General features: G+C 38.0%; 1 protein-coding gene across 1 annotated transcript in view; it reads right to left on the bottom strand.

Moving 5' to 3' along the window:
• The window catches only part of nfatc3a (nuclear factor of activated T cells 3a), a 313,699-nt gene that overhangs the window by 282,068 nt on the left and 19,454 nt on the right, over positions 1-12,177 (bottom strand). The gene's annotated exons all lie outside the window — the stretch shown is intronic.

The raw sequence follows: 12,177 nt of genomic DNA, 5'->3' as shown, positions 1-12,177 counted from the left end.
TTCAGTATTATAACCCATGAAACTATTCACTGTTATTTTTATTTACTGTTTTCTCTTTAAAACACAAATAAGGTAGGCCACACCAAGTCTGGCCACAGCTCCAAATGAATCTTAATTTGGGGTTGATCCTATTAGCGACTTCTCAGTGTACCACACCAAACAACAAGCTGATTGTGTTATGAACTTCTTGCCATATTTCGTTTGGTTTGATGCATGCAATTTACAAAAATGTACATGAGTTTGACGCATAGCAGCGCTGACATTTTCTGAAGAGGCGTGGCTGTTTAAAAAGCTTGTACACTGTATGGATCGGCCCTCCATTGCTTGTCCACTCTCCTGTCAGCGCTCCTAATTGCTGCTTGGTTTCCAGAGCCTGGGAACCATGCCACTGTGTTGACTTTAGCTGTGGCCCCTTCCCAACAGGGCATGGTCATGTTATTGTAAGCCCAGGAAGATGCAGCTTTACTGGAAATCTGCTAGCCAGAACAGCAAGATATGATCAAATTGACCAACCCAGAGCTTCGTCTGTCTTTTATTTAATGCAATGAGAAAATGTTGTGTGCATATGTTTTAGAAGCACAATGACAAACAACTGAAGTGTTAAAATAGAGCCAACAAGTAATGCCAATGTGTAGGGGTGTAGCATCAAATTCAGGGCCCTAGGGAGCTCACACTTGTTCTCTATATGAAAAACGCACATTCCACTGCACTGGGCCCTGGAAAATCATCTTACAACATATAATAAATTAAAGTTAAAGTTGCACTATACAACTTTTATGACGGGCTGTCTTTTGCTTGTTTGTGATGTTTGTTATTATCAATATTGCATTTATAAATTAAATGTGTTTTTACTTTTTGTGGTTAAAAGAAAAAATATGAAAACGCATCCATTCTTCTTGTGAGTCAGGTCACTTCTCCACAGATCTGAACTGTAATTAGGCTCGTTGGCGCCACCTACTTGTCTCTATGGAGATAGCTCCTTCTAATTCCATACAATGAAACTTCTGTAGGCTAAGCAATAAAGAGAGCTGGCGGACTCCCCACAAGTTACGATGGGCACATTTAAACAAAAACAATGAGCATTTGTTGTTCAATACCTTAAGGGCCCATTGCATGAAAATATTTTCCATTTTTGGTTCTGCTCCAGCCCTCATGATTAGGAATGAGGCACCTCGGTGTTTGTGGACAGGCCTGTGCTCAGGAGATGGATGGAGCATGCACACTCAGCACTTCATCAGACAAAGATAAAGGGACAGAAGTCAAAGAATCTATTGTCCAACCAGTTACTGATCCTGGACTGAACAAGTTGCATCATCACAATCAAATCAGTGAGAGACAATGGTCACCCTGCTTCAACATAGTGAGGCCTGTTTTGTGCAGTCACATCTGATGATTTGTTTATCTGTTCATACATTCCCCTTTGACCTCTGGGGTTTGTGACCTGCCCTACTCTCACTTTAGCACACAGTTGCATTTAATCTCATAGTAAAACTTTGATCTGGATTTGGGATTTGCTCTAGTTTATAGACTGCTCGTTTATCTCAATGGTTTAAGGACACGTGGAGATTGAAAAGCAAAAAGTCGTGCATTGAGGATTTTGCATTTATAGTACCTTACATTAATACGGGCACCACAATAAAATTTGTTGCATGTAAAACACCAGATTGTTCACAGCTTGATAGCCCAACAAACTTCAGGTTTTCAACAGCAATTTAAGCAGATTTATGGGTCACTGCACTAATCTTTTTGTATTGGGACAAAATACAACATCACCAGAATATTGTAAGAAAATATATTGCTAATGTGAATATAAAGATGCCATTTACGTTAACACTCCTATTAAGTTAACAACAATTGACAAGTTTCAAATAACTTAAAGAAGACCTATTGTTCTTGTGTCTGTTATATAGTCATAATCTGACACTCGTGGATCATTGTTATAATTTACACATTATATCTAAAACAATTTAATAAGAGAAACAAGTCCAGTGACTCCCACGAGCTAATGTTGCCATAAACATCATCGGAGCAAAGCGCTATGAAATTGTCGGCCCCTCCATTGGATAGCTGCAGATCATGCTAGGGAGTAGTTGTTTTTTTTTCATTTGTACCAAAATGACTACATGACGCTGCCAAATCCTACACATAAAAAACGGAGAACAAAGTTAGTACAGACCAGTAGGCATATGCTAGAGGTCATTGGGGGATTGATCAGCAATATGGCATCTTGAAAATTCAAAATCAAACATGCACAAATCACTCCAAAAACAACTTTGAGAGGGAAGATGAGAATGAGAAAGGGAAACAGCTATAACATGGTTAGAAGTTCTGGAAAGTCAATTTTGCATAATAGGCCTGTTTTAAACAAAGTTCTATTATATGCTCAGTGTTTTCTAATTGTGTGTGCTGGGAAAATGTGACTTGTTTCTCTTATAAACTGTTCTTATGAGAGTGAGAGTGAACGTGATTCAACTGCTTTTCCTCTTCACTGTACTTGTCATTTTTAATTCTTTCAACAAGACCCTTGAGGTACAGCTGCATCCAAAATGAGTCCAACATTTCACTTTGAATCCCCTGAGTGCTGCGCCTACACTGACACAACTTAACTTAATGAAGAATACATTAGGAATAGCTGCATCCCTCACATTTGCTTACGTACAGAAGCAGAGGTGCAAGCTTGACCCTGAGCTGTCATTCTTTTTCCTACTTTGCACTCCCTCTCCCTTCTTCCTCTAAGCGGTGAAAATTACTATTTGCAGCTTTTGTGTAGGATAAGAAAATGAGAGCTGGTCTAAATCAAAAGCTGGAAAAAAAAAAAAAAAACGGTCCTGAAAGTGTCACTAGTTTTCTGACATGTCCATCACTGCGTTTTCAAAGTGACAAGGGAACCATTAGTGGGTGGGGTAGGAAGAGGGCTGCTATAGGTTCAATGCCTCTGTGCAAAAACCTGTTAACCTATATGACATACATGTAACAGCAAATGCAGCAAATCAACATCTGGAACACATGTGAACACCACCAGGGACTACTTATTTATAGTTACGGAATCCTTGGCAGATGATTTATGAAATGTGGTGCCATTACAAACCCCTTTGATTACACAAGTCTCCATATGTGCGTATACTGCATCCACAAATGCAGAGAAGCTCAGCATCCGCACAGGTGCCAATGCCATGACGACGGAGGATGCTTTTCTCAGCACTAGACCCTATCTCTCATCATCATCTTGCAGAGGTATTCGTTAAACAGTGTACAGTGTGAAGGCGATGCAGACACAAGGACACGTATACTCAAACCTTCCCCCACACACCCAAAAGCCCACCCCCCTGCAAACCTACTGTTCCACACTAGCCCAATGATGTAATGCCCGGCCAGACCCCTCCCATACCCGATCCCCCCTCCTCTCTCCTCTCACACACCCTCCGTCGGCTCTTCTCATTGGTGGCTCCTGTCTGCATCTGCTGGTACAGCCCTTGAATCATACAGCGCTTCCTTCACACTTACAAATACACTACCAGGGGAATCCTTTCGTTTTACTGCATCCAGCCATCGCACCACCTGGGCTTGTCATGGTAAGTCCTCTCCTCTCTGAACCTTATTATGGCATGACAAAAAAGCATGAAAAGGGTATTGTATTTTGGAGGGGGAAAACGCCGGGAGGTAGTGCTGCAAGGAGAAGCACGCAGCTGAGTTGGAGTAATAGAGTGGCATGAGAATGGGCAGCTACTAGATATACCGGTCTTTAGTACTGCACACTGCTCTAAACTGACAGGTCCTGGCTTTGCAATGTCAACAAGGTGCTAGGAGCTAGACGGAGGATGCAAGTGTGAGTTGAAAGATGTGTTGCTTCTGAGCTGCCTGTGCTACACAGACTATCAATGAGGAAAGCTAAATATGCTCCAGGGTGTTATGTGGATGTGATGTTTCCATTTGAAATTATGTCAGTTTGATGCTTTGAGATAAGGCAGCAGAGTCAAATAGATGTGCACTCTTGTGGTTCTTTAGTTTTGGAGCAGTTGGATTGACACACAGTGCTGGCTTTGACATTGTCTTTATGTCACCCATCAGCAGTGACCTGCCAAGTATATGGTTAACTGCCACCTGCCTTATGTCACCCCTTACAAATAACTATACAGGATTATGTATTAGAGAGCTTTCTAATAGAACTATTTTAAACTTTCTCAGCAGTTTAGTTTGAATGTGTTTTCTCCATGTGCATAACCTGTCGTCACAGTGTTCGACTCGGGGCACTTAGGTATTCTGTACAGACCTGGAACACCACGCATTAAGTTTTGAAGATTCAAATCTAACCATCTCGTAGTACAGCCATTACGTTGTTTTTACTTTGGTGCGTGCTGGTTATAATGTTGAGCTTAATGGTGCACTATGTAACTTTTCTGGTAGGGGGTCTCCATGGAGATGTTGTTGCTTTGCCCTGGCATTAAATGTATTAAATGTATCACTATTGCAAAAAAAGAAGCAAAAGAAGCATTTTTTATTGTTAAAGGGGGGCACCTCTCCGCAGATCTAATCTGTAACTTTATGGGGTGACATCATCTAGCAAGCAGTTACATCTCAATGGAGACAAGAAAGCAATGGACCGACCACCAGAAAAGTTATATAGTGCACCAAATTTTTATTCCATTTCCATTTTTTTTACCTTTAGCCATGACGTTTGTTACTAAAATGGAAATAGAAATCGCTGCATCTGCTTAATCATATTAACATCATTTTAAAAAGTGATGTCATCGGTTCATTTCTTTCCAAGTGGCCTTTAAGCAGCAAGTCCCTCTAACCCAACCTTCTGCCTCTGCTGTGTTGAAATGTGAATATTTTATATAGATGGCCTACTCTACATGTGGACCCTCTCATAACTAATTCATCCAGATGTTTTCCGCAACCAGAAAAAAGACTCTAGACATGATTCACTTTCTGTCTTTCCATTTCAACAGCAAATTGCATTTCCATCCTTCAGCTGATTACTACTTTCTACACTTTTGACACATTGGAGGGTCTTTAGAAGAAACAAACATCCTAAACTGTAGAAGAATTGTCTGCATTCACTGGAAACGTCCAGCTATACTCTATACTACCATGTGTTTTTAGGAAATCTATCAAACAAATACTATGCAATGAATTAAATCTGATTATTGCAAAGGAATCACCAGTAAAGAAAGTATTTTTGTAGATTTGTTCAATTATTTCACTTGTTTACAGAAATGTTTTGAATTACAGTCTAACAAGCATGCAGTTCTTTCCTAGGGGTGTTTTATTCTAACGAATGGGAGGGTTAATTATGATGACGACTCAACAATAAGCTTATATAGACAGGGAGGAGCAGATAGATGGATGTTAAGACAATATTTTGGCTCATAAAAGGTTAGTGTTTGGTCAAACTGTGATAAAATATTGATTGCTGTTCCTTTATTGACAAGAACAGACATTGTCCAAGAGAACAGTTTTTTTTTTTTTAATAATAATAACATGTATTTGATGGTTCAGCCTAATCACATAAAGTCTATTACAATCTAATTATGCTAAAATGTGTTAATGTATTGTCAGAGTTTATTTTTAGGATTTTGAGAGATTTAAATAATGATTCTATGGCCCTGGTGGAGGGTCAAAGGGTAGGGACTGTTGTCTTGTGCAATCTGTTTGACTATTTGATTGTCTATTTCTGTGAAGTCCTTATGACATGTTAAACATAAAATATAAACATTTTATATAAAAAAAAAAAAAAAAAGTGAAATAAAGCTGTAAAGCTGAAAATAATGTAACTGCTAATTGTACTTTAATTGCTTAATGTTACAGCACGTTTGATAGCGTGACTCAAAATTATATAGTGATGCATAATTTTGAGGCCAATATACAAATCTTAATGACTATGCCATCTTGAAAATGTCTGATCTTGCCTGATCTCAAAAGATAGAAGCAAGGTTGGGCCTACTTGGATGAAAGCCCACTGGGAATAAGATGCTGTAGTGGGGCATCAGTAGTGTTATCATTGTGTCCTTAGGTGAGACATGTCTGGTCTGTGGTGGTGTGTGAGTGAGTGAATGGTGATGGGCTTATGCTTCTGATTAGCAAACATGTTTCTGTCAGTCTTCCAAAGAGCAATTGTGGCTGCAATAGCTTACCAAACCGTCCAAAGATGCATTAAATGCATTATATTTAAAGGGCCCATATTGCACTATTTTTAAAATTTATATTGTAAGGTTGTTTCCTCATCAAAAACAAACTCAGAGCTGTGTTTTATTTCATTCACACATGTTTAACTCAAAAACCCTGCATATTTAGGCTTAGTTGTTCTTTTAAACTGAAAACACTCTGTTCCACTTTGTGGTGACATACGGTATTACAGGAAGTGCTCCGCTGTGTTTTTAATCATTTCGATAATTACAACCTTGGAAATGTTAATCTCTACTAAACAAAAGGTAGCTGTTAACTTCAAATTTACCTCTTCATGAAACCATGAAAAAGAAAACAACTCCAGGTATGTTTTGAGGAGATAACAAGATTCTAACACAGCTTAAAGCTTACAAGAGTCAAGTTTTAGATATATAGGACCTTTAATGTATATATACATTTAAATTTTATTTCTTTAGCAGCCTCCATATGTTCCTATATACACTGCATTTTAACTTTTCCCCTGCTATGTTTCTGCCTGCACTGTGTGCTCACTGAAACCAAAGTATTTTCTTAGTTAATCAAAGGTCATTCTTGCTTGATAGCTGAATGGATGTTTCCCATGTGCTTCACACAGGGACACCACAAATATTCCTGACAATAAAACATGTGACGGAGCAGGTCCTACTTATGGAAAACCAGACCAAGGGCAGCTGCTCTGGGCCTTTCATCCTGCAAACACAAGCCTGCCCCACCATAAGCCTCTGCTGCACTCGGACTGATGCTATTTAGCAAATACAACCCGTAAAAGCCCAGTGTAGTACAAATATATACATGAATGTGACAGTTGTTTGATATAGACTAAACAGTGAGCACAAGGTTGACAGCAATAGCCCATTATGACAGATGACCCTCGCTTAGTGGAGTGTGATATTTCACCACTAAATCATTATGTCGAAGCACTGGACTAGTATATGGACACTATGAATATTGAAGCATCCGCTCTTGTTTACGGGAAGTGGGGCAGTCTCCATTTCCCCTTTTTGAGACCATTCAGCAGCATTACTCAAACTGAACTGTCACTTAGGGTATCAAGTCTGTCATCTGTGCCAACCTGAAACCTGGACAAACTGAGAAAATGTGCATCCAAATACTGTATGCATATGGTTGGCTCAGATGTACCATCATAAAGTAAATTCTTGACATATTATGTTTTCTCCAGATATTTAGTATAAACCTATAGCATAGAAAGATCCTTACTTTATATTATGTTTGTTGCAAAGCTCAAAATTGATCAAAAACTGCAAAAATGGCTGTGACTTGGTTTTAACCTTGTATATGTATGACATATACAGAGCAGTACAAAGCAGTAGGAAGGAAGTAAAATGTGTTAAATTAAGATTTTTCAGTACAACAGCCTCTTCCACAAATGAGAAAATCTAATCTATAAAGATGATTTCCAGTTCCTCCAACCTGAATAACGTATTTTAAAATAAACTGTTTTTTTTCCTAGCATTTCTTGTGTGCCTTTTTAAAATTTTATATGTGTATGGCGTATATGCAGAACAGTATAGAGCAGTAGGAAGGAAGTATTTTTTTGTTAAATTGAGAATTTTCAGTACAATAGCCTCTTCCACAAATTAAAATAGAAGTCTAATGTATAAAGATGACTTCCTATTCCTCGAACCTGAATAATATAATCTAAAATAAACATTTTTCCCATTCCTTGTGCACTTGGTTGTTTTAAAATGCTTCTATCAGCAGATTCTATATACTTAGACCGACAGCCAGATTCAAAGTCACCTTAGCCTCTTTCCTTCTCATTATAATTGCCTTCAGAACTCTAGATATAGGGCTACCGAATAATATGGTCTGTTGGTGTACTTGGTTATAAAGTTAACCACACAGGAAATGGTTGCAGATTTAAAAAGCTCATTAATTCACTGCTGGTGCTTGAAGTGCCTTTTTTGAATTGCCCTCTCCCTTCAATTTTCCCACTGTGCAGCTGTGAGGGAGCTTCACCTATGCCCTTCAGACTCCATATCTGTAGAGAGGAGCCAGACAAAAGGAAATCTATGAATTGAGCGCACCCATAATGCAAACATCTTCATTTTACATTGACTTTGGGACTGTCCCTCAACATCATCCCCCTCCAGTGCAGCCTCAGGGGGTGAAACCAGACACACATTAAGGTACATTAATCTCGTGTATCCTTTAGGAGTCATATCAGCTCCACATGACAGCCCTCCCCCAGTACACAGGAGCTGTCACTGGGACGATATCAGTTTAATTTGTTCTGCTCATTGTCTGTAAGTCTATATTGTTCCAGTTTTCAATTTTTTCGAAAACACTTTTTTATAATCAGATTTCAAATATACATCTAATTCTAATTCTTGTTCTCATGACAATGTTTGACTTCCTTATTTTTGGAACATTTTCATTGTAATATAAATGGCTAACTCACTATATTTTTTATGACAGTTGGAAAAACTTCACTTGAATTGGTCACATGTGCTTCATACACAGATGTCCTGGATAGACTTGTATTGAAAATATTTGTGGAAAAGCGTATTTTTATTTGAAAAGTTTATATGTCCAATAGATGAGACACAAGATTTGCAAAACATGAACGATTTCGTGAGCATGAAAATTGTCGGTGTAATCTTTCAAGAAAAATGTCATCTTTGTGGTGATTGAATGTGTCATACGAGAGGATAACAGGCAGTTATTAAAGAACATGTCAGGACTGACAATTCCTGTTTAATAATTTTCTCTGTCATTTCACACACAGGACCCCTGCTGATACTCCGAATAGGAAAAAGATGTCTGTCAGGGAATAAAACACTAGAATGAACATGAGGACATAAGCATTTATTTTGTAGGTAATGATATCATACCAATTACAATTTAGTGATGCTTTAATCCTCTTCGTTTGGCTGTGTGTGTTGTATGTGAAAGCTCAGTAATGGGGTTGTCATGGTGATATTTCACACGACATAAAAAATATATATATGTATAATTGAAAGAACCAAAACACACGCCTTAACTCAAACAGCCACAGTTTTGGTCTAGTCTCAACCTGGCATTACATCTGTTTTTGGTTCCAAGAGAAAAATTCACTTGGCTGTTTGATTCAAAGTTATTTATAAAAGTCACATAACCTTTCTTTTATATAGCCAACAATTACAGTTATTTCAAGTTAAGTGCTCAAACTTCTCTGTGTGTGTGTGTGTTGATACATACTGCACATGTACTGAATATGACCCTCACACAAAAATCCAAACTATTGTTGACAGGTCTCCACAATGGAGCACTGTGAAGAATGTTTTACAAGATTTATAACATAGCAAATACACCCTGCACAGTGCAAACATCACTAATGACAGTCTCATGTTGACATAAAAACAGTATTTGTGGGAAAAAGGAAATAACTCTGTATGTTAGAAAACTCAGGACAAATTTCACATGCACTCAGCCGTCACTTGTTTGATATAGAAGTATGAAATCAGCAAGTCATTCCTGTCTGATTTATGAGCATCTTGTCTACAATAATCTCAGGATGGAGTCGGATAGAGAAGCTTCCTGAGTGCAGAGAGCTGCCTCAGTCTCAAAGTCATGAATCATCATCAGAGAGAGGAGTGATGGTCCCTTGGCTCCTCCCGTGTAGGTGTGAGTGGGAGGACATTTTGGGGCTGTCTGTGGCGGGACAGGGTAAGGGCACAGGATGAGTCATAAGATGCTGTTGGTTGTCTTCTCTGAGCGGGAGACACCTGCACCGGGCTGCCTGGGTTCCATCACGTCCTGCCGAGCTGGGACAAACCCCACAGTCATGGAGGCAGAGCTATGAAGGCAGAGCTAAATCACTTCCACTGTCCTCCGTGAATACAGAAGAGTACTTAGAGGAACTTTGCACCATATTAAGTCTGTGCTGTTTAACTTTCACTGAGATGACAATTTTAACAACTGTTTTGACATTTATTACATACAGAATGATAATGTTTATTGTACTGCACTATAATATTTATGTACTCTTTTTACGAGTTATTGGCAAATTTTTTTACAATTAGATTTCAATCTCTGCTTTAATTTTCCCATACATGTTTCTCATATTATTATAAAGTAGTATAGTGTTTTTGTTCATGTTTTATTTGTCACCAAACTTACAATCACATAAAACTAATTTTAAAAAATAGAAGAGAATCTTTCTTTGTCCCACAATGAAATTCCATTGTTGCAAAACACAGTGCAAGAACATTAGAAGAATAAAGATATACCAAAAACCAAAACAAAAAATAATAGAACAATTCTTTACAGTGATTCTTCTTTAACTTCTGTAACCATCTTGTAACTTCTCTTTTGGCTGGGAGTTAATGTTGGCAAATCCATACAACATATTTACTGTTATAATCCCTTAAATCTGATCCACTCCATTACTGAAAGAGTCTGTCATGTACTTAACCTCAGTATGGGCTCAGTGGGTGGTCATGACCTTAATGTGAATGACTTCTGGATTGAGTCTTGTGCATTCATGTATCTTTACAACAAGAGGAATATTTTTTAAGCAGAGATGATTAATGTGGTTTTGGAAAACTGTTTCCATTATCATTTGACTGTAAATTTAAAAGCCCAGAATGATAATGTTTTGTTAGGCCTGTCATAATAAACTATTTTGAAGGATGATATATTTTTACAAAAAAGATGACTATTATTAATATTATTTATTTATTTATTTTTATATATTACAAAATCAAAATCAAAATAGACAAAAACAAAAGACAAAACCCTCCCACACATCATCCTTCTCTCTACACTCAAAACACACACAAAACTACACAAAAACAACTGGGCAATCAAACATCAACCCACAGTCAAGTCCAGTCCTGCCAAAATGTTCAAAAAAGGCATTCATATCCGTTCAAAGTCCCGCCGTTTCCCCCTCACAGAGTGAAGAATCTTCTGAGGAGTACAGAAAGAGATAATTATAAACAATTATATAGCAGTTTCTTTATATCACCAACAGGGAAAGTTTTTCTGAATAAAAAAAAAAAAAAAAAAAAAAACCTCCACTAGTTCTTAATGATATGCATAATTATTGAGCTTAAAATTGTTCTTTCTCTCATTGAAGGAAAAGTCAATCTAGTAATTATCCTGACAGGCCGTATATATCTTCTTTTTGTGTGTCTCATAAGATTTTTTTTAAAAGTGTGAAATAATCCAATAAAATCCCAACAGGCAGGAGGCCACTTAAAGTCTATTGCCCAGCTTTGCCCAGATCTGCACAGCCATTCTCAGTGTTATAAAATCCTCTCTTCACTTTGCAAGGTGAAGGTTAAATTGCATTCATTTTTAAAACAAATAATAGACATGGAAGCTTTAAATCAGCACATTTACACTTCAAAGCCTCATACTTCGTTTTTGCACTGGCGGATTGTTCAGCGCACCCCTGTTGTTTTAAGGCCAATTTTTGCACAAGTTGGATGATTTTAATCGTCTCAAACTAATCCTTGATTCAATTTGAGGGATTACGTCCGAGCTCCGCAGATAAAGAAGAGCAACTTGATTTTAGGCTTTGCTCTTGCAGACAACATGGTGGAAACATTTATAGACAGACCATGAGAAGAAGAGACACAGCGTCTGATGCAAGTCTAACCCCACCTGTCACCCACTCCTCCAGTTGGTGATATGGGAAGCATGGTAACCTATGTGGCAGGGTGACAACATTTCAAAAAGGAAACTGCCAGCATTTAAAGATGTAGCCTTGAGCAACGTGTCCTTGGCTAAACCCTTATGGTATGTCTCAGTCAAAACATAAGTCAAGGATTATCAAATTTCAAAACTTATGGTGGATTTTTATTATTGTGTAAAGATTGCAATTGCTTTAATTGTCCTGCTCTTTGACATACATGATATGATTAAAATGTGAGCAATCTGTTGTTTGGGCTATCCTCAGAAGGACAGTTCAATCTGGTGCACATTTTTATAATTCTTCAACATCCAAAAAAGAGATTACATGAGTGACTGGTTCTGCCGACGTTCAGGTCATTGCTTTGG

This window comes from Boleophthalmus pectinirostris, unplaced genomic scaffold (genome assembly GCF_026225935.1).
Source record: "Boleophthalmus pectinirostris isolate CB_2022bp ecotype Guang Dong unplaced genomic scaffold, ASM2622593v1 HiC_scaffold_19, whole genome shotgun sequence".
In the NCBI taxonomy this organism is placed as follows: domain Eukaryota; kingdom Metazoa; phylum Chordata; class Actinopteri; order Gobiiformes; family Gobiidae; genus Boleophthalmus; species Boleophthalmus pectinirostris.
The sequence above is the reverse complement of the archived record's forward strand: the minus strand, read 5'-3'. Positions and strand labels throughout refer to the sequence as shown.